This window comes from Temnothorax nylanderi, unplaced genomic scaffold, assembly GCF_030848795.1.
Source record: "Temnothorax nylanderi isolate EJ_2023f unplaced genomic scaffold, tnyl_v1.0 TNYL_tig0012_pilon, whole genome shotgun sequence".
NCBI lineage: Eukaryota > Metazoa > Arthropoda > Insecta > Hymenoptera > Formicidae > Temnothorax > Temnothorax nylanderi.
This window is the reverse complement of record NW_027249074.1, coordinates 1,310,993-1,335,263: the sequence shown is the minus strand read 5'-3', so window position 1 is coordinate 1,335,263 and position 24,271 is coordinate 1,310,993. Positions and strand designations below refer to the sequence as shown.

The following is a 24,271-nucleotide window of genomic DNA, read 5'->3' as shown; positions in this document are numbered from 1 at the left end:
CGCGCGACTTGTAAGATATTCGCAATTTGCATTGGCATATATCACGTCACAGCACGAATTACGACTGTGTAGTCGTTTCGCAACAGTGTCAGTATTTACCGGTGGCTATCGCCTCGTCCAATTATACACGATATCATACGCGTCACGTCGTAATTATTGGCATTGCCATTGTACGCAGCAGCAAACACTCGTCTGACTGGCATTTGCATGATTGCTGTATGGAGATCAAATATCGATACTCTAACATTGTTGTCATTGTGTCGATGTTGTAAGAAAGAAAAAAATTGTACATTAGTTGTCTCTATTAATTATGAAAATAAAATATCCTTAATACCCACATATTTTTAAAAATAATAGAAAAATAATTATTTAATTAGATTAAAAGTTAATTTTTAACAAGATATTCCGTATTTATGTTATGGATATGAATGTGCCAATGTCTCAAGTATAGTATAAGTATTCTCAGACGTAAGTATTCTCAGCTTCACGGTATGTCTCAAATTTGAGACGGTCATAACGGAAGGTTACATAAAGCGCACTTTGTGCGGCACAGCTGATGCGAGATATCGCGGGATCGCGCAAAAACCGCGCGGATGCAACCGCGTAATTACGCTGCACGAACGCGAGAGCGGATAGCCGGCTTGCTTTTTCGACATAATTGAATTATGGGATAATTGATCAGACTGAGCGGGTGAACGAGTGGATCCTCGGGGGCACGAAACACACTCATAATTATCAAACTTCGGTACTGTTATCGGGACAGTTCATGATTATTATTTATACCGTCGCATAATTTGCCGACAATTAGCGCCCGACCGGGAGCAAAGTCTGCTGCATCGATAAACAGCATAATCGTGAACACGCGGGTATATATGTGCGCAGAAAGGAGTATCGTTAGAAACTGCCTTGAAACTATTTACCGGTTCTCATTTTATAATAAGAATTGATGGTTCCAGTTCTTCGATAAAATTGCTCTTATATTTTAAGCAAATTAGGCAATGAAAAACTCTTTAATATATTACTGTACGTTTATAAATCTCGAAAATTTATTAAAGTTTATTGATCGAGTATTCTTAATTAACATATATCAGAATCTACGAATATATTAGAATCTCGATTTCAATACTGCATGATTTACGAATCACAATCAGATTAATTGTCGTTAAAATCTCGCGTTATATACAAATTTTAATAATTTTATTACATTTTATATATTTAAATATATTTTGTTACGGAATAATGCTAAAATTTTCTACAGAAACATATGAAGACTGAAACTATACATAATTTTGTTTATGTCAATAATTATATCTAACTGTAGAATCGTTTATACAATGAAAATATATGTATACTAGATTTCACCCCAGGATGTGTGAACTTTACTATTAACTGAACATATCTACTATATCCGCACTTTAAGAGGCCTATCATTGTTTCGTTGGAAAGTTTCTTTAATCACACACGTACGAGATCAAAGAGGCAGAACGCAATAACTCATGCATCCATCTTAGAGCTGTCGTAACCGCTTATACATGCTCCAAAACGTTCGCCGCATTGCTTGACAATAGAGGTGGGGATATGTTGTCCGTAACGAATGATACCCAATTACGCGAAAAAAAAGGCAGGAAAAGAACGTGATTTCATCACGGTCGCGAGTACAATGCAATCGCTCCATCATCGCTAAACGTGTCAGCGCCGGCGTAAAGATCGACAATGTACAGGGTGTCCGGCGCAAAAAGTCGAAAGACACGCCAGTGATATCTTTATCAAATGCGAGATTGTTTCTTTCAAGGAGCGACATGTTTCGCAACTTACATATCAATTCGAGATTAAGAGTGCCTTGATATCTTAATATCAATATAACGGAACAAGTCGATTATTGACCGTTCGATAAAATCTATCACGATATCATCTTGATACTTCGTGCAAGTTTAAGCTGACGATGCTTATTTTCCTTGTCTTGTACGAATTATTTAAGTGTGGTTTAAATAAGTCTAATGTAACGTGTATGTACGTATGCCACGATAAGGTAGCCACGATAAATTATTTATCGTGTGTCTTTTACATAGTAAGTATCATACAGACGATACGTATAGACAGATCACGTATAGACGCGACTTTATAGTCTATCGCACACTTTGCAACCCAACACAATTTTCATCATAACATCGTCGGTTCATTCAAAATACCGCAAGTTACATCGATCTTGAAGCTACCTTTACTCACCCGTGTCGCGAATAAATTTCAATCTGCCCGTAACATAAAGTTATAGAGAATAATGCTGCTATAGTCGAGCATGAAATAGACCATGAAGAAATACTTTCAAGTACACAGCACGTTACTTTTAATATCTGATTACAAATATTTATTTAACGTGTATATCCCCTTACGAGTGCTATAGAAAAAGAATTACCGTTAGAACCATTACCAGAAAAAGAACTCCGGTAATGTTTTCTCTATATTTTACAATCCACGCGAAAAAAAAGTCCGTAAAAATATCTCACAAATAAATCGAGTAATTTCGTAAGCAGTATTAAAAAATACTCGTGATTGCTGGCAATTCATATTCAAGATATACCTATACTAATAACAAATAAATAGATACAAAAATTTCAATTTTACATTTGTAAATCCACGTAGTATCTTCAAGATAGATGGTAATGGGATTCTTTTGAGAACTTAATGGTTCGTTGTTAACGACAGTACCAATAATTTTCCACGTTTACGCTCTAACCGGAAATATACACGAAACTTGACGACGCGAGTAACGTCGCGATCAGGATATCCTTTTCCAGAACATTGCTGCCGCTCCGAAATGCTTTCAGCGTTTTAACGTCTCGTTAAACGATACTTTCCGACGTCGTCGACGACGATACAACGACGACATCGACGATGATGAGCACAACGACAATGACGAGGAGAAACGCTAATTATTACTCGGCGCGAGAACCGTTTCGGTTCACTCGACATCGTTATGTCGCCGACAATGGCTGATTGTATCGTGGCGGGCGTACATACGCACTTGTCACTTCCGGTCTGCTCGTCCCATCTCCGTTTATCGTTAATCAACTTAATTAATCGGAATCGCATTGCTCTCGGGGCGCGCTTTTGCGCCTACATTAATGCGCGCGCGCGCGCGCTAATGGGAGCGATATTATCGTCCCATCAAAGAGAAAATCTTTTTGTTCTTTATCAGAGTCCCTTCTGTCCCGCCCGGCATCGATAAAGCGAAAAGATCTTTATCGACGATCTTTTAATTTAATTACTTGCAGGATTTCGCGATGGAAGATTCGTTTTCTTTTCACTTTTGCGGGTAAAGAAAAGTATACTTATTGTGAAGTAAAATTAACTCATTATGCGAAAGATCTGACTAATGCAATCGAATTCAATTCGAGTTGTGTGATTACAAATATGCGTAATCCATAGACATTGTAGATTAAATTGTAATACTAAAATCCCGATACATTCACATACATACATACATATACATATTGCACGATATAATATATAAATAAACGCATTCTATACATTATCTTTCCGTAATAAATCAAATCTTGTTAGCCATTGTATTGATAAACGATGAGCTTTTATCATTGATTTTTATCCGAATTATTTATACCAGTTTGCAGTGAAAACTTGTTTTCAGTTCGCAAAATAGTTAAACAAATGACATTTATATCACATCGGCTGAATTCGGCAATGAGTTTAATTATCGAAATCAATATATGGCCTGAACGATGCTATAAATATGCAGCGTGCGGTTAGAGACACAGAATTATAAATATCTACGCGAAATTTGCGGAAAACCGTAAAGCTATAAATATTGATGATAACGGGTTAGAGTGCTTGGTTCACCACGCACGCAACAGATGTAACAAATTTATAGATTGCAGATATTTATAGGTTGTAAATATCTGAAATTTTTTTTATGTCAATATTTTTTGCAAAATCCTTGTAACAACGTCGGGATTCATTTAGAAAACAAATAAATATTATGGAGGTCAATGCATGCTATGGAGAGTACAGCTCGAAATAAATATACAGATTATATCTGATAAATATACAATGATAAAAAATATGCAATTTTACGTATACAGATTCTTTGGGCAGAAAAAACAGCGAGAGAGAGAGCCTGGATTAATTCCGATATAATACCGTCTGCGTGATATATGTGCGCGTTATATGCGCGCGTATCAGCGCGAAGGTATGCGTGCACGCATAACTCACGCCTATCTCTCTGGCCTTCCGAGCATGTCCGTGGTATACTATCGCGAGCAATTGCGAGCCGCGGAGGGCAAAGTGCTGTTTTAAGTTCTATAAAAAAAAATTAGAACGCAAAACTTTCTCTATTAGTCGAAATTTATAATTATTTCGGTTTTCACATTAGTACGTAAAATAGCTCGAATAAATTAAAGGAAACAAATTACGTAAAGTATATTAACATATCGAGAAGTCTGAAATAAAAGTGATACCTTACGACACGTAAAAAAAAAGATTCGTCGTATATATCAAAAAGATTTGCATCGCTACATCGCTACATTACTTCACTGCTATATGCCGTTTTCATTTCGAGTGTTTCCATTAAAAATCATTGAAATAAACATCGTTACACGTTATAACGCGCATTTTAACGCCGTTATGCTGCCGTGAATATATTACCAATATGTTATACCGGTATCTTTTGAATAAATTTACATAAGAGCCGTGAGAGAGTGCAAGAGGCCACAAATGGAAAGAGAGAACACAATCATGACCGGTAAAAAAAAAGAACGACGTAAAATCAGGACGAAGGGAATTATCGGCGCAAAGGAGGCTCTCGATTTATTAGGCTCCCGGTTGAATCGTTTTTTCATCGCGCGCCATTCTTGATGCCGAGGCGACGTAAGGGCCATCACGATGGATCGAATCGAGCACTTAAAGGGATTGCCGCGAGTATATCGCGCGCCAGAAAAGAGAGAGAGAGAGAGAGAGAGAGAGAGAGAGTCACTTAGTTTAATGAAAAAATGAAACCAAGGTAAAGGCGAATTTACACGGCTCGCTCTCGATGATTATCCCATCGGATTAACGAGGTTTCGTTCTATCGGAATCTGCACAGTGCACCTTTAAAGATCATATCATATAATCACTTAAAGTAGATGAAAATAATAAGTATCTATCTTAACGAAAAATCAATGTCAAATAAAAAAACTATTGTATAAAACACTCGTGCAATCCGAATCTTTATTTGTATAAAATGTGTAAAAGTCCTGAGTCTTAATTCCTATATCGAAACTATATTTTCCTTAAAAATTATATCACTCCAGTCTCTTATTGCTTCTACGTGTTTATTTTTCTTACTAATTTGAAGCCGACTATTTTTGTTTTCTTCATCTTTCTGAAACAATATTTACATAAATTATTAAGTATTCTTTCAAGAGGGCGATTGCCGAAGATAAACCGTGTAAATTCGACTTAAGACTCAACGGGCTCCTCAAGGGACTCTTCCCGCCTCGGCGTAGGCAGGCGTCGATGCGAAACAGAGGAAAACTTTTATTAAATCGGTCCTCGTAGGGTACAGGGTTCGATAATTACTAGAAGGAGCATCATGTTCACGGGAGCGAAACGCCGTCGAGAGAAAACTTACGTAATCGCGATGCACACTTTACGAGTGGCGGCCAGGCAATCCCGTGGATTTCGACCTGCGGAGAAAGTACGAGAGCAGATAGAAGGTAGTTTTATACCACCGAATGAACTATGCGCAAGATTTGTTAAACCGCGAGAGTTACAGCTATTAATCAACACCGGAAAAATAAGTTCCTTGTACCGAAATTATTAAACCGCGAATAAATAGAAATTTGTAGCTTAATTAAATTTTGTTTAATTTTGCTTAATCATTTTTACTATATGTATATTAAAAAGGTTTATTAATCTATATTTGATAAAAATGCAACATACATTCTCATTATGTCAGTTCGCAGAACTCGCGCACGTGTATATGCACGTAATAATTTAATTTAGAAATTAAGTCATATTGCAACAGAAAAAATAACGTATGTTATTACAGTGCACGTGTGTTTTGTAATGTAATTTAATTTCGCGATATAATTTTTACGTACATGCATATTTGTAATGTTTAATTTATTGAAAGTTCGTCTCATCGATAATAACTCAAGATATGGTAATACTGTTTAGCACGTCATTGTCACAGGACTATAATCGAGAAGATGTATTTAGCATCGTACCTAAGCGCTAATGTCATAGAGCGATACATATACACGTTGCCGGATATATGCCCTCATAACTCCGCGGACCGAACTATGTACCAGCGTTCTAATTAATCTAAACAATTAGCCGCATCGTATGATATCGCGCGACATGTCGCGTAGCGCAGTGTTACGTCGCGTAATATCTATAATAAACTGCGTATCAGTTTCCATTAATTATAGCATATAATTATAAGCATTCTAGCGAAGCATTCCCGACCATTTTGATGAATATAGCTGAGTGCATAACGTTGTTGCGCTAAATCAGAGGTGCACAACTCAAATATTAATTTGGGCCGCATATCGTTTACATTGAAATTAGCTTGGCCGCAACATCGAGTGGTTATTTTATGATAATGTCACCGTCGTGTATAATAATTGCGAGTAGACACGGGCTTGACTTGCAAACTCCGCCGTTCGTTGATGAGTTTCAAAAGTCGTGTTATTATTTTAATTGATAGTAAAATTGATAGTTAAATTGAGAAACCGTGGATCTTACTTTAATTATGTTACGAATCTTCCTTTTGGAATGTAGTACTATATTTGGTATAACATTACGTGATTGGAGGAAGAGGAGGAGGAAGTAAACTACCACACGAAGAATCTCGGTTCGCGGTGCGTTTGTGTGTGAATTTATGGCCACCCTGTATTATCGTACACTCCTACGTACGCTTTACGTGGGCTGTACATCGCGCATCTCTACGCGAGGTGACTAAACACACGAAATCGCGCTTCGTGCCTGGAAATTCTCAGATTCTCAATGGACAGGTCGTTAATCAACGAGACATAACGCGAAGGAACGCGGCGCGACCAACGGTGCAACGATGCGTTTCATTATGCCAGCATTAGTAGCGGTCGTATGCTCTCTCGCGGCCACGCGTGTGCGACGAATTAATATATTGTGCGCGTATATGTGTATGTGTGCACCGTGCAACCGTAATACATATTTAATTACCGTGAGCATGTCCGATAATCTGGAAGATTAGCGTGGCATGGCGAAGCTTGTTCTCGACTTCACGGCGAGCGCGCATTCGTTGATTACGTAAAACGATTAGTGGTTAATATCAATATCTTGTAGGTAAGATAACCAATGCCGTTTTCTTTCTCTCTCTCTCTCTCTCTCTCTTTCTCTCTCTTACTCTTTGTGACGCTAACTCGAAAAGACAGATCGATTCGCGATCAAAAAGGCAATAATTCGAAAAATTTGAAATTAAACTTTGCACAGGTTACATAATTTCAATTATGAAAGCGATCATTATGTGATAATTTTCAGAATAAATTGCTATTGTTAAAATATGCTAAATACAATAAAATTGACTATTCTTATATCAAAGAAACGAAATGTCAGTCTTAGCTATTTTAAGCTGAGGACATTTCAAGAATCTGAAGAACATTTATATCCTATTCTTTCGATCTTCAACTCACATAACACATCAATCATCTTACAATTCCCACTATTGTATTTATAAAAACTGCTTGAAAAGATTCCATCAAAAAATGGATTTACGTAAATTTCTCTCGGCAAGCGTTAGTTTATTCAAGCCAATTGTGCTCGCACGTGTTTTATCGCATGCAGAAATACCACAAAAAGGATGGTCAACAATAATAAAATATAATATCACGGTCTCCCTCTCTCTACGTGTTATCTATCCGATGGGATTATTTTTACGGAGTCGACTCGACACATCGTCATCTATATTTTCGTCGGTACTCGCGCCGTCAAGCACATTTCGTCCGCAATTACACGATAAATAGACTATAAAGTACGCGTTCGTATAAAACACATAATAACGTCATGTCGAACGACCGGTCGTCGTGCGTTAATGGCTACTACGTGTAGTAGCATTAGCGACTACATTAATCGATAGCGTCGGCAGTCAGAGTTTTAAATAGTGTTTTAAACCCTCGTGCGGTCGTCGCACTTTTCTCTCGAACAGCAGGATATCTCGTAATTCCTCCGGTAGTAGGAATTTCTCGTGCGCGCACGCTGTTAAACATCGACACTCAGCACGCTAACTTTTTAAAAACTTGAGAATGATTTCTTTTATGGTCTTGTTGAAAGGCTGGAAAGTAATTACTACATTGTCAGCAGGTAGTCTTTGTTAGGGTATATGGATACTTACAACTAGTCGATTTTACATATATTTAGGAACAATAGTATCAAGTTGGGTTTTAGAAACGGTCGAATATTTCGGAAAAACCCGAAATCGACTACCTGAAGATATTCTCAAGTATTGTCACCGTTAATAATAATATAAGGATTTTGTTTGTTGTGAGGCATACTCAACGATTTTGTACACACGGAGTGATTTGTAGAGAACGGCGTAACAGTTTTTCGTCGGATTAGTAAACCCACTCTATGGCGCAAAAATACGCGGGTTTGCGAGCAACGAAAAAGCAACGGAAGGCATCTGAAATGCGCGAAGCGCACGGTAACGTTACCGTTCCGGAGTTAATATTGCTGTTAGTCGCGGCAGAGAATGTTTTATTCCTCGGCAATCCCGCGCGCGCTCGAGAACGCGTCGCGTCGGCTCGCGTTTATAACCGGCCGGTAGGTCGGCCGGCTCGTAAAGAGAAGCCGAGGCGGAACATTACGCGCCGCGCACAATATCCCCGGCGCGTATCTCGTTGCACGCGTATCAGATTGGCCGCGGCGCGGCGCATCGTATCGCGGCGCGCGAATGAATGCCGTTTCTGTATGTTAAAAGGAAAGGAAGAAAGGCCCGTGCCGATGTATCCGACGGCATTACTCCGACACAACGGATATATATGTGGAGATCTTGATATCTGCTTTGCGTATCGTACGTACATTAAAAAACGATAAAGTACGAATATAACGACGATCAATCACATATTTGATGATATCGCGCGAACTAATACGTAGACACTATCCGTTGTGTCGGAGTAATGCCGCGAATTTTGATAAATTGGTGGAAGCTAATACAAGCAAATTATTAATTTGATACCTATGAGGCAGCCACATTTCGGAAATATTTTTGTAAAATGTCTCTTACTTGCGTAATAATTATTTTATAATAAGACCTACTGAAGCAATATTTCTCTGTCGTTGATTTTGATTTATCATCATTTATCGAGAGAGTTTAAATATTTTTTATTTCTCCAATTTTATACACGACACTTTGTTGTACAAAATTAGAATGCCAGAGTCAGAATAAACGTGCTAGTTATTAACTAAGAAATAATATAAATAATCTGTCATTTGTGCAAACCTTTTGAACTAATAAAAGTTGCCTGGATCTTCTAAACTGAAAACAACATCAGAAATGTGAAAATGGAAAAAATTGCCAAGTTTGCTGTATACTTTTATCTCTCATGTGCAATAACACGCGCGATAAAAGAGATCGTATGTTACAATATACGAAAGAATGGCGAATGCGAGTTTTGCTTACTCTTTCGAGTAAAGTTTACGCGCTACAGGAGTTTATTCAAGAAGGTATCTCCCTATTCTCAATGTACCCCGAGAGCCTCGGAGCGCGTGCACACGCGAAGTACCGCTCCCACGCAGCCGGACGGCGACACGCGTGAGTAACCTACCTACGCACCGTATTTCTGCTCGCGATGCCAGTGCGAGCGCGTGCGAGAGAAGCGAACACAAGCTCCGCCTTGAATGAATTCTCGTCGTCGCCTCGAGCGAGACGCGTGCGTCGTCTACATACGTGGTGCACGCGTATACACGTATACACCCGCGTGTCTGTGTCCGTGCGTGCGCTCGCTCGCTGCGTTCCCGACGCAGACGCGTCGCGCGCACGAACGTATCCGTTGATGGAGGACTGTTAACGCCGAACGGCGATCATTCCGTTATTTCGTTATTGCGCGAATCACGTTTTATTGGAAGGATCCTCCACTCCATTATCGCCGACGCGTATTTTCCATTCGACATTTCCGCCCGAGTTATCGCCGGCGTCGATATCAAAGGTGAAATGCCGGCGCCAAGAATACACCTCGAACCTTACAACAGAAAATCAAACGACACGCGGAGAGTATGCCGGAAATTTATTCGCGCGTCTACGAATAGATATCGCAAATAACCATATATTTCTCGGGTTAGATGCAAGCGAGGCGTATCGATACACCTCTCGTCAGTATCGATCTCACCATATTCCCACGTTTATTCTCTCCGTTCCTTATATCGTGTTCTTACACCTCTACGGTTCCACGATTCAAATACGCGAAAGCAGGAATTCTCTTACGGTGTCTCGGGGTATCTGCATTTTGAACACGAATTACGCGTGCGTGTGTGTGTGTGTGTGTGTGTGTGTGTGTGTGTGTATCGATGCGCGTGTGCGTGCCTGCGGCAGGCGTGACTATCGTGTTCGCGTTTGCCCGCGAGAGACACATGCGGCCGGTGGTCGTCCGCACGCACGCACGCACGCACACATACACACATGCGCGCGGTCACGGTAGACCAGCACTCTCACGCGATACCAGAGACTTCGCGGAGAATCGAGTTTGTTGAAATAACCTTTTCGCGAGTCGCGCGTTCGCGCAATGCAAACTGTTATCCGACAGGAATCCGAAACCTCGCAATGGTTAAACAGCAGTTTTTAAGCAATACACGCGAACGGGCTCTCATCTATCACGGACGAACGCTCGCCTGCTTCCCGTCCGCGATTTATCGGCAAATCGATGCGATTAAATCGCACTCGAGATAACCATATCTCTGTACATATACCCGACTCGCAGTTAGAATCCTTCGCGAAGCTGATTATAAATGTAATGTATTTATATACACATAAATAAAATTACATATAATTATCAAAATTATAAATCGATAATGCATAATAATTGCGCTTCTTGTTAAAAAAATACGCACGTTCTTAAACGCGTCGTTCTTAAATGCTGTATTTTTGCACACGTGTAGGTACTCAAATTCGCGCAAACGAGGAAGTTTGTTCATTAGCCAATGTCTACGAATTTATTCATGTATATGTATATTGAAAGGGTGATAACGATAGTTAACCAACTATTAAATGCGCTAAGTGTACTAACGTATTCTCTAGAGTACGATTATTGCATTAACATTTAATAAATACCATTATCGCTTCCAACTTACGTACGGGTAAATCTGAAATTTATTTGCAAAGCAAAAAATGGCTCAAGTTCCTCCGACCTCTTCTTAAGCTTATTGTTAGTTAACAATCGATGTCAATGCCGAGGCTATTGAAGCGACGAGAGCAATGTATCGATACACAGTACCGGAACACCAGAAGTCACTTACATACACAGTCATGTGTAAAGCAGGGGCCGCCTGTTCCCACATACATACACGCATACATAGTTAAATAGACTGCTGAAAGCTGAAAGGCTACGCACGTAACGCCGCGTTAAGGATTCAAAGATGCGAAAGATCGAAAACGAAAATGACGTCTTAATTAATCTTCAAATACAGGCAAATAAACAGGGAGCACCTTATTCTTTATTTATACAATTCCAAACGGTTTTTATTCGAAATTTTAACCTGTAATATAAGTAAACTTGACCGATATGTGGATAATACACCAGTAGATAGAGAAATAAGATCAATATTGCCGAAATATATTAATAATATTACTAGGTACAAAAGATTCAGTCCATATAAGGCTTATTTCTATCCACTTTGAATATGTAATCAGCAGGTATTTACAGTTGAAAATTAAGATGGCGTAAACAAAGATGGCGTACACAATCAAACAACCACCGGGGGGGGGGGGGAAGTCGACTTCGGATAAGTGAAGTAAAGGGAAGGGTTAGGCTTAGCGCAGCTTCTCAGCTGCCTAAAGATACACGAAAGAGAAAAGAGGGGGGACAGAATCACTCACCGTCGCCGCGTGTCGGCGAGGGGCCGAACGATGACCGGTGCGGGGCACTTCTCTCCCCCGCGGGGGTCTCCGCTTCCGTCTGGCTCTTCTCCCGATGGAAGGCGCGTATCCCCCTCACTCCCGATACGCGTATCAGATCCCGGGGATATCTCCTCTCGTCACGTATAATCCAAACCGTTCGTCGTCGCCGCTGCCGGCCGCGCGCTCGTCGTCGCTCGTCGCGAGCTTCACCTCGCGCGACCCTGTTCTCACGCACGTACACACATGCACACACGACCAAGCACCGCCGCCACCGCCACCGTCGCCGCCGCCGCCGTCAAGGAACTCGTGTCGGACTCGTTGTTCTCGCACCGCGGCGGATACACCCCGATCGAACGCGACCGCGAAGTCGCGACGCGCAGCCCGTTATTTACACCATAACTCCGATTTTTTTTCCCTACCGCTTCCTCGCCCGTCGCTATCTCTCTCCTTCTCCCGCCGACTGCACCCGCTGGCGCCTCCTCGCCCCCCTCGCTGCCGCTCTACCTCTGTCGCGCGCGCGCTCGCTCGGTCCCACTCCTTCCGCTCCTCGCGCCCGTATGCGTGTATGTCGCGCGCGCGGCGCACACCGCTTCTCCGCCGCCGTTACGCCCGGTAAACACGAAACACGCAGGGAGACGGACGGACGAACGGGTACGGGCAGTACGGGCACTCGCGGCGCGACGACTCGAAACGAAACGCGAGGAAAGGTCGCGCGCGCGGCGGCGTCGACGTTTTTTCCCGGCGGCCGTTACGAGAGAGACCCGCGCGACCTGAAGTTTGCCCCGTCTTCGGTCGACCGCTACGAATGTCGCGACGCACACACGCAATGTAACGTACGTACAAACAAATGCGCCCGCGTCTCTAGGCCCCGGCGAAGCGCATCTATGCCGCGCGCGATCGCGCTTTTTTTTTAAATCTCTTTCTCACTTTCTATCTCTGTCCGCGCCGCGCTTTCTACGTGTTGCGCTCGCTCTCTCGATCTCACGGTCAGGTCGCCCGGGCTGCGCTATCTTTCTCTCTCTCTCTCTCGCGCGCTCTCTTCCCCTCTACATCCTTCTTGCTCAGTTGCTCTTCGTAGAACCGACACTGCTACCAACCCGCCGCCTCCTCCTGCTCCTCCTCCTCCGCCGCCTTCTCGTTCCTTCCGTCGACTCACACACACACGCACACACACGCGAAAAACGATGCCGAAGTGTATGCCGTCGAACGGCCAAACAGTCGCGCGAACGCAGCGGGCTGCTCCTTTTTGCCCGCGGAGAAGCACGCACACGCACACTGTCACACACACACACACACGAACGCACACTTTTCTCCGTTTCGTCGCTCGCTCGCTGTCGGTCGGTCGTTCTCCTCTCGCGCGCGAGAGTGGGACACACCCGGGTGGTTTTCGTCTCGGTGTCGTCCGCGCGCACGGCGGGTCGGCCGCCGCTCGGAGTGGCCGCGGTTTCGAGTTTTACGCCGCGACGTTTACCTCGCCCACGGGGTTAGGACCCGGCGCGCTTGGAGGCCGCGAGATTTTCGCGAGACGCGCGCGACCACAGACGAAAAAAAGACGCACAGAGAGAGACACCGCGCGCCTCCCTTCTTGTCGCAAAGCACTCACGGCTCACGGCGGACCGCAACACATGGCTACGACGGGGCCACCGCCGACGAGCGGCCGAGATCGGGACTGCTCGGTGGCGCTCGGTCGCGCTCGGTCGCGCCCGCCGAGCCGAGCCCAGGGCCGTCGCGGTCGGCGCTGCGTCCCAACCGTTTGGCGCGCGGCGCGATCGCCCCGCGAGCCGCGTGAGACGCGAATTCCCGCGGTCGAATCGATCTCTCTCTCGCGCCTCGTAGACCCGGCACTCGTCATATCCGTGGTAATAAGAGCTTTCGATCGTCTAAATATTCTGAATAAGCATCTTTTAACGAGCTGCTATTTATCCAGCTAACATATTGAGATAAATGAAATGTTTAAATTGTGCATTCAATCGAAGCAACGCGATTACAATCCTACAAATTGTTCCGATCTTTAATTAGGTATTTAGAGAAACACAGGTGGCTTCGAATTCCCGGAGACTCGGCTGAGATCACGTCTCGAGTTGATCTTGCGAAGCAGAAGTGTTTATTTATTATTTTTAGGATCGCAACTGCGTTGCTTCGATTCAATGCAATTTAAGTATTTTATTTATCTTAATATGTTAACTGTATAAGAGATGCTTATTTTTAAATGTGTGTATTAGATATGTATTATCTGTTTAAATAAATATACTGAAGAGGTAAAAATATATCACCGGTGTCATAAATTTCTTTTACAGCACCGGTGATTAAACTTGTTGTTATTTGCTCGTGATGATAATTTGTTCTAAGGAATTATTGTGGCTTAAAGTAAGAATGCTGCGTAATTTCTCATCGTTAACGTCATCGATATAAGCGACTTATTGCATTCAAAGAAACAGACGTCGGTGACGAACATATTCTCAACGGAAACAAACCGGTGGATATACACTATAGCGATAATAAAATTATATTTAGAATCGAATTAATTAAAGTATTAATTAACTGCTTATACTAAAAACTCTATCTTATTATGAAATAATAATATAATTATCTTTATTACATTACTTATTATTTAACAATGTGGACAGATATTTTCTATTCAGAGTAATTTTGTACTATTTGATAATAATTCTCTCGTCGTATAGCTAAATAAAGATACAGAAGCACATTAACATCTCGTCATGTCAAGTGCTCCCTTTTGTCTTTAAATAAGGCAAAGTGTACCGTGCTCTAACGCAAACGCTTCACGCGAAAAAGCCCTTTTTTTGCGAATCAAGAGGCGGAAAAGGCGGCAGATGCGCAAACGAGAAAGAATTCGGTCGGACGGGAAACCGGGGGAGCTCGGGTGTCAATTTCCGGCGTTGGCCAGCTAAGGGGAGACCTGGCGTTTCGCACAGGCGTCCTCCCGTCCCCGTCATCTACTCTTCGAAGGCCGCACGTATTCGCGAAGACCCGGCCTGGAGGAGAAAAGAAACCGAGGGAGCTTGAAGGAGCACGACGAGGCACGAAGAGAAGAAGCCGAGGAGCGCGAAGAAGCGCTCCTTCACCGCGAAGCGGACTTTCTTCACGGCAAGACAAAGGCGAAGTTCTCTCGCTCGCACCTCCTCGGCTCGGTATCTCGCCCTGTCTCTCTTTCCCTCTGTCCCTCTTTCCCTGTCCTCGTTCAGGTCGCTCCTCCTTCCCTCTTTAATTCCGTCCGTCTCGCTCCGGTCTCTGCTCCTCGATTCGGACTATCTCTTCTCATCTCCTTTTCTCTTTTCTCCTCATCTCCCTCTCTCGCTCATTCTCATTCATCCTCTTTAATTCTCCTTCTCTCTCAGCCTTTCCATCCTTCCCTTTCGATCTCTCAACTTCCCTCGATCTCGCTTCTTCTCTTTATTAAGCTCTATCAGCGTCCTTATCGTTTCGGCGCAGACCCGTTTACTCGATCTTTCACTCTCGACATCGATATCGGAGAAAGAGAGAGGAGAGAGCCGAGAGAGGATCGTCGGTGACAAACAACGCGGGACCCGAGAGAACGAACAAGGGGACGGCAATTAGGAGAGATTCGTTTTAACTTTTCCCTTCTCGTCCTCATCGTCGTTGTCGGCGACGGACACCAAGCGCGCGATGATCACCATGTAACCGGAAGCGGCGATCGAAGGCTCGTTAAGCCTTCTCTCCCTTCCTCCTGTTCGATGCCCGTCTGCATCGAGAGGATATTGCTACCGGTGACATCAGTTTCCGAAATTATCTTCGACAAGAGTATCGTAGTATATTTCAACATATTTCAGTAAATCTTTCAGTTTATAGTTTTAAAATTTTAGATAAACCACTAATTTTAATTAAATGTCTCGATGTAATCTATATTTTCTAGATTGTACGCTATTTGTAAGATAATTAAAGTAATAAATGGGAAAAATATATAAATATAAATTTTACGCAAATTATTTTTAAAAAAAAATTTTAAATCACTTTTTAATTTTAACAATAAGCATAAAATTAAAATTCTAAATAGTATAATAAAAAATAGCATTGAAATATCTATGAGTTTAAAATTAAAGAATTATTTTCTTAGCTAAACTTAACTTCTAGATATTGAAGAAAGTGGTTAAGTTAGTTTCTACTTTCTTCTTAATTACATTTATCACTGAGTAGTATCATTAGTAATGTGTCCAACATCCGGTTAAAAGAGATGTTGTACTTAGATAATGACACTAGTTACGAAAATATCAACAAGAATGCTACCCGGTATTGTAGGATGAAATCGGATCAGTCTTACGTGCTAATTTAAACGTTATTTTATCTTTCCCGATTAGATAGAGCCTTCTCGGTAGTACTGCTGCGTCGTATATAATTTGAGCGCGTCTTGTTCTTCTCGACTCGAGGCTTGTTTTGCGACAAATTCCTTTTTACGAGAGACGGTGGAATCCGACTTCACATATTTGACTCTGCAAGTGCATGTTGAAGTCTGTCACAGACCTCAGCATTTTCTCAGTTTGTCAGAATTGCCGTGAGACAGAATGTCGCGCTCACTGTATTTTTTTAACGTCTAACGATAATACATTTGTATGTAGGTATATGATAAACGATATTCTATATGCCTCGTTTGTAAAAGATGTCGCGATAAAAATTATTTAAAAGTTTGATATGTTATAACGTATAAGACATGGCATAGCAAAATATTCGGATTTTGCATAATTTAATCCATTTTTCTATTTATTCGCCTAATTTCGATTAGGAAACGCACTCAGAAAATACATTTGTAAATTTGTGAACTTCATCGAGGGCGCGGTTTTACAAGTGACCGATCCGATTATGAAAGAATCGGTCCTGATTTCGTTAAGTAAATGAGGGAGGAGCGCAGTCTAATATGCGATGTAGAGAATAAATTGAGAGGCAAGTAGCGTGGCTTATGAAGTTGGGGCAGGTCCCCGTGTTAGTTTTGACGTGAGACTGTTGGAAAGGCACAGATTTCTAAAGCTATTATTAATGGACAAGGAGGAGGGGTGAGAGAGGCCTCTACGCGCGTTTACCCTTAACACGAGCCTGCTCCTCGTGCAGTTCATTTCGGAGGCTGCGAGCCGTCAAGGAGGAAAAAAGAACAAGCCAGTGAGCATATGCGCGACGAAGAGCAAGACAAAGAGAGTGCCGGCAGATACGACAGGGGCAAATGTATGAGGGGCGTTACGAGGGTGCACACTGTGAAAATATAGGCAGAGGGAGAAGCCTGTTGTCGACCGGTGCCGTTAAACATTTAGATACTAGATACTAGATTTAGATTACAGTCCTATAATTGACAGAATATATAAAAAAGAAAACTATAAACTCTCATTGTTCTCTCTTCTCGAAGCGAAAATTTTAGAATTCTTCACAATAAACAGTCCTTTTTTGCAAAAATTACTATGATAAAATGCAATCTTTTTTTGGGACATTTTTGCATATTCTTGAATCTAGCAAACTAACTCGGACAATAAAATTTCTTTTTGTACCCACTTTTATATTTTATTTTATTATGTAATATATCGTGCAGTTATTCACATATTTGCGTCTTGTTAAAGAAATTTTATGCGGTACGGAGTTTGCATTTAAAATCAAACATCCTCTAAGCTTGTTGAAAATCCGTCGAGTCATTCTCGTGTGATGCGGTTAACGAGTGAGAGAACGGACACACGGAAACTTAATCTTATTTATGTAGATCAGTGGAAAGAGAGAAAGAGAAAGGGGAAGGAGAAGGAGAAAGACGAATGCGGGTAAAAGTGGGTTCACCATGTGTAAGCGGGTGAAGTCAAATAGAATGCTTAATGGGTGCGTACACAATGAAACGTTCGACCCATGCGAATCAGTGTCGCCGCGGGATTTCGCACCACACCCCGAGTATGGTGTAACTGCGTTTTCGAAGGGGTCGGAAGGATCGAAGGGGAGAGAAAGAGAGGGGAAAGAAGAAGTGAATAGAGGGTAAGGGCAGCTTCCCCATATCAGCCCCACGGCGATGCCGTTGCCGACCTCATGAAAGCGCGTGCTCTCTCATTTAATAAGCGCGCACGTACAACGTATCGGCCAATAAGGCGAGCGCCGCGGGGTCAGATCGATGGAGTAATCACTGAAAGTGGCGGTGTTTTCCTGCGGGAGATGGCCGCCAGCGGTCGAGGCATGATCATTTTGGCAAATAAGCGTGAAATTCTCGATTTGCTTCCGTACCGCCCGTATGCGGTAGAGGTAGACGGCACGCCGCGGTAACTTTACCTCTATGTAAACCCGTTCGCCCTGCATCGGGAACGAGTATGCAGGTGCATCTCGTACGTTGCACGATCGGGCACGTTAAAGGGCTCGGCTAATACGTCCATCATATCAAAAGTTTTATCAGAGATATACAATCGGTATCTATTTACTAACTATTAAAAGGTGTTATAGAAACGAGTAAATATCGATATCAAGATATAATATTGATAATACGATAAGAAACTTAAACAAACATTTTCGAGCGAGAGCTTAACGTAATTCCGTAAAATACTTCAAACGAACGTCTTCAGACATTAAGCGTCGTGTTAAAATTAGATACGATTATTTCATAGGATCGTTTGAAGGTCTTTAAAGTTTTATATATCTATAAAAACATAGCAAAATTGTTTGAGCTAATTTAAATAATACATTGCACCGAGGATGCAAATATTTAATCGTCGCGCATAAAAATCTATGTAACTCAAATACACGAATGACCGTGTGACGCTAAAGAAAAATTATGACACATCGATGGACATTGTGAATTCTCACAAAATAAAATTAATGGCGTTTATTAAAAAACGATAGAAATAATTACATCATTGTGGATCAAGTGTCCGTTGTAAGTCTGTCACAATCGAGAGTGTAATTTCTTTTTTTATCGCCTCTTTTAATATCCGGGACGCCTGGTACGAAGAAAGAATGAACCTTTCCATTAACTTTACTACGCTGTAGCAGTTCGTGCAGACGCTCTCTGCGATGCGACATGTGTGCGGATCGCGCCGTCTCCTTCTATCGCATCGATACTCCAGACTCTGTTCCGAGCCGTGCGTTACCTTTCCCTCTTGATCGTGCCCTCTTCGTTTCGCCGACGTCATTTCTCTGTCGCGTCGCGCTCTACCCTAATCCATATGTGTTCTCTAACGCTCTCTTGCGAAAATCGGGCTTCGTGGTGGACCTCAGATCGGACGTGGTGAATAAGAGCGACAGGGAAAATGTACGAGTAAGCGAGTAAGAGGAGAAGAGAGTATTACGCGTAGTAGAGCCGGACGGAGTTGGCGATAGTGGTTTCATGCGATGGACGAAAATATATTTCTCTCCTACAGAGCTCTGGAAGGACCGAGATGGAAAGAAAAGGAGGAAGAGAGAAAAAAGAGAGACAGAGAGAAGGAAAGAGGGAGGAAGAGGGAATGTGAGTTGAAGAAGGACAAACCGTGAATATATGTATATCGTCCCGTCTGGAAAGGGAGAGAATCTGAAAGAGAATTGGTTGAACGTAGACGGAGAGAAAATGTACTAACACGTATATATAGCATCAAAACGGTATATAGGGTGTTCTTAACATGCAATATTAATTTCAGAGTCAGATAGACTTTTGTACTAATTTGACTTGTACATTCGATTTTTTTTTAAATTAAATTTAGAATACACGAAATTATAAGAAATAGAACAAAAACTTTTTAAAAAATTTTTAGCAAATTAATTTTTGGACGTTTAAAATAAAAGAAATTTGCCTATTCGTTTAAATTCATATAAAATAAAAATCTTAATTTATCATCTTATTATGGCACTGTTTAGCAACAAATATTAAAAAGCGCGATAAATAACAGAAACATCGATACTAGAAATTTACTCAAGAATGCGCTATTAAAACGGAAGTTTTAGGTCACCGTATAGACGGAAAGAAGAAGCATTCTAAAAGGATAGAAGAAGACGGAGAACGGTTACGCCGCGGAAAGGGAAAAGAGGGAGCACGAATGGGAGAAAGAGAGAGCGCGAGTCGGACGAAAAAGAGGGAAGATTCGAGAATCAGACTGACTTCTGCGTAAGGCGAGAGACGGAGATGGAGGATTGTTGGAGCAACGACAGTATGTATTTACTTCCACTCTGCTGCAGGAAAGGGAAGGAGACAGAGAAGGGAGAAAGATGGGAAGAAGCGAAGCGAGAGAGGAAGACGATGCCGGTGCACATCTACTACTGGCGCATAATCGGTGGGAAGGAGAGACGACGAGCAAAAAGACGGGGCCAAGGGTAGAAGGAAGACTGGAACATCTACTCGCGTAGTACGAGGCAAAAAGGGCAGGGCGAGTGAAAAATGGAGGACGTATCTATCCGCGCGAGCGAGGAAGACAGAAAGAATGAATGTAGCTCGTTCAACTGACAAAAAAACCGACCTCGCCGTCTGATTTTGATGAGCTTCGGATATCTTACAAAGTAGCTTAAAATAAGAAACACGCGCGCTTTCTTATATGTACCCCGATGCAAGGTACATCCTTGAAAGGATGAAACATTTTTTGCAAAACTAACGTGGCATTTATTTTAAAGAAATATCGTTGAAAGCGGCGGATATATGATAAGTCTTTCGCAGTGTTTAAAAAAAAAATCTTTATGGTATTAAAAGCACTTTGCGGCGCAGTCGCATTTTCCGTGAATAGCGCCGGAGATAAACTAACGGTACTGCAAATACTCGATCTCGGAAGCAAAGTGTATGACACCTCAATTTACCTAAGTATTGCTAACATACCTACTTGTACAACAGAAAGAGAGAGAGAGAGAGAGAGAGAGAGAGAGAGAGAGAGAGAGAGAGAGAGAGGGAGCGAGAGAGAGAGAGAGAGAGAGAGAGAGAGAGAGAGAGAGAGAGAGAGAGAGAGAGAGAGAGAGAGAGAGAGAGAGAGAGAGAGAGAGAGAGAGAGAGGGGGGGGAATCGGAAATCAAAAGACTGAAACTCGTCGCTACGCGCTCGAGCGAAGAAGTGGAAGAAGGAGAAGAAGAAGAAGAAGAAGACAAAGACGAAAAAGCTGGTGAAGAAACAAGGAAAGAAAGAAGCCGGCAGATTGGTAGCGATTGCTTCGTCGCGGAGCGCAGCTTCTCGTGATCCGCGTTTTATCGGAGCTATCGTTTAAATCTCCTCACACGTACGGGGCACACACGCGCACGTAGATTCATAAACACACACCGTATTCTCGAGTATGCGAGAACGCCTCGACCATGCTTCGCGCGTGTGTTTGTGTATGTGTGTGTTTGTTGTGTATACGTTGTGTTTATAATTTATATCCACGCGTCGATACCGCTTACTCGATATAACACAGGCTTGTTCGCAGTCGGAGCGTGTCTACTGTGAATGATACAACGCGTCGCGTCTGGTCCGACACTTTTTATCTGATGAAGACTTAAGCGTGGCGTAATGCAGTCGTCGTGCATAAATCATTTTAATAGGCCGACTCTGCCGGCCGTTAGATAATGCTCGTTAAATCGTTAGATACCCGCCGAGCTTTCGTACGTATAGATTACTCGCCGTACGGCTACGCTTCATCGGCGGTCAGCCGTGTTATTACTGTGTCGGACGCTTTCTATGTATTCTCTCGTTATCGACGGGATAATATTGCTAATACCGCACACCCAGATACCTCGTCGCATCCAGATATCTCTCGAGCCACGGTCGGCCGTTGTTAACTCGCGTTCATATTTTCCGTGTCATTTCCGATTCCAATCGGCAGTCGGGTGTTAATAATATATTTGTATACTTTGTATGTGTGTTCCGGCATATCTAATGTATCTACTCTATAATCGACATACCTATTTTTATCTAAATACCAACTTACCTGCATTGGCATGTGTAAAAGACTTCTGCGAATATCTAAAATGTAACTGTACGCAAAATGTACCAAGGTATCCTCTCGTTCGTAACTGGATATTTTCTTTTGCAAGTATCTGTGCTTGCACTACTATATCTAATATCTTTAACAACGTCATCGATGCTGCTCGTTCGAGCGTGTCGTAATTTAATCGCGCCTCCGATTCTTTTCGATGTGATCCGATATAGACGTCATAATCCGCATTCGCGACGGTTCGCTCGCTCGCTCTTGCGAGAGATCATCTATCGATATAAATTGAAAACACGCCGCCACCGGTATCCGCGGTAACGTGCAATTAACGAGCAATGTATCACGTTGCGAGGAAAGTCCGGGCTATTTATTTTATCCAGTGGTCGTCGTCGTCGTCGTCGTCGTTGTCTAGTGTATAGGCAAGTCGGCGTAATATATTGTTCGCCGGTACGCTACTATATTTAGGTGCACCGTATGCTAACGCCAGCCACTGGAACGCTACCCCCTGCTGCTACAGCCCGTAAGATTGCTGCTTTCGTTGGACTGCCATATAACGCCCCGTCAGGACTAAAATTACGTAAAACAACCAAGTTTCAGCAGAAGCGGTGAGTCTACCTTCCTAATCTGGATATGACGCCAGACATATAATAATACAGAATGAATGAGATTGTGGGTTGAACCGGATTTACTATTTCGCGCAATCATGGGCTTTTTCCTCAATTGTAATATACAAACACGCAATTTTCTTAGAGTTGTGCAGTTCTATAAGATATTACATGTTACGTTAAATCATTTAATGATTATTTATGCCATTTATGGAATCGAATAATGAGAACAATTTATTTTCATTCTTTAATTATTTCGCACTTTTTTTGTAAAATCCTAGAAATTATAATAAAAGAGTTTCCTAAAGTATTTCCAATCACGCAGAATAAAAATATAAAAATTCACATTTTCTCGAACAGATGTAATTCAAAAAAGATTATGAAGCTATAGAGAAAGTAATACAATAACCGGATGTGAGGCCATCAAAAGAGTTAACAGAGCAAGTCGATGTACGGGAGTGAAACAATGAACAAGTCTTTAATTTAGCATCCGATTCACCCTCCGTTTCCATTCGTCTACCGTTATCATACTATTATAACGATTGCTCGCTATACCGCTTACCACTAATTCGCTTTTAATACGCCGTAAACTATAACGGGCACACAAGATATTTTATATGTGTACGTATATGCATGCTCGAGCTATTACATGGACGATTTAATCGTTCGGTATAAATTTGAAGTAATTACTTAAAGTTTTTCAGTTTGACATAATAGAAAGTGGTAATTAACGTCTTGTTTTTTTATCGCTCGACACAATATGCGCATTTACTTTCTAGCTTTTCTTTTATGTAGTATATTTCACGGTTTTATGAACAAATTATAGGCAGATATATATATAAGTGTTCACATATTAATTATACCTATTAGTTTAACGAGTTTACTTTACTTAGCAATTATTAATATCATTTCAATTATCATTTATTCCATTAGATTAAATCATTCTTTAAACGCCAGTTCTTTTTATACATGCAATAGTATTCGATATACGTTTTTAAATAGTATAATTGAGTTTTTTAATTATTGATTGAAATATATATGAGAAAACAAGTAGAGATTAAAATTGTAACTATTCATTAACTGTTGGGTTTCGGTAAATTAACAATCTCAAAATGTGTTTAAGTTCTATGTGCTCTAACAATGTGCGAACTTGCCTCGTTATTTTGCGGAAGTCCTCGTTACCACGGATGAGATATTAATGAAACGCATCTCGTAAGGTCAGTATCCGCCGTCGTTAATTCCCCGCGGCGAAGGGAAGCGTGCATGTACAAAAGTACGACGATAACACGCGCTCGCGGTCAATAATTCCCGGCCGCGTGTTAACCATCCGCCACGTAGCGTACGTATAAACCACCCGGTAGCTCCTCGAAATGATGTATGCGCGAACGTTACTAGCTATTTACTCGGAATTGTATGCATATGTAACTTAACTCAATACCGCCGCTGGACTCCATTACCGTTTCGACTGCGGCGGCGACTGCGGGGTCGTACATCGTTGACCCGGCCGGTTTGCGCGCATATTTACCGTAGCCCGTGAGGTTTGCGGACAATGTTTGCCTCTAGGAGCGCGCGCTTGCCTCTTCGATATCGCGACTGTCGAACATGCTTGAATCTGATAAATCGAACGTCACAAGTATCAATATCAAATATCGTTACCGTGCAGTGCCGATGCCGCCCGTCGTAATTAGGGAAGAGACCGACGAAAATAGATTGGGAGCAAATAATTAGTACCCGTTCGG

At 42.0% G+C, this 24,271-nt stretch overlaps 1 protein-coding gene across 3 annotated transcripts in view; it reads right to left on the bottom strand.

The window, feature by feature from the left end:
- The window catches only part of LOC139767819 (uncharacterized), a 189,831-nt gene that overhangs the window by 134,189 nt on the left and 31,371 nt on the right, over window positions 1-24,271 (bottom strand). For 2 of the 3 annotated variants that reach the window (XM_071697473.1, XM_071697469.1), the window contains exon 1: window positions 12,062-14,512. The exons of the other annotated variant lie outside the window; for it this stretch is intronic. The gene's annotated coding sequence lies outside the window, so the exon portion shown is untranslated. Of the gene's footprint in view, window positions 1-12,061; window positions 14,513-24,271 lie in introns of those variants that run through there. 3 annotated transcript variants of the gene reach the window in all.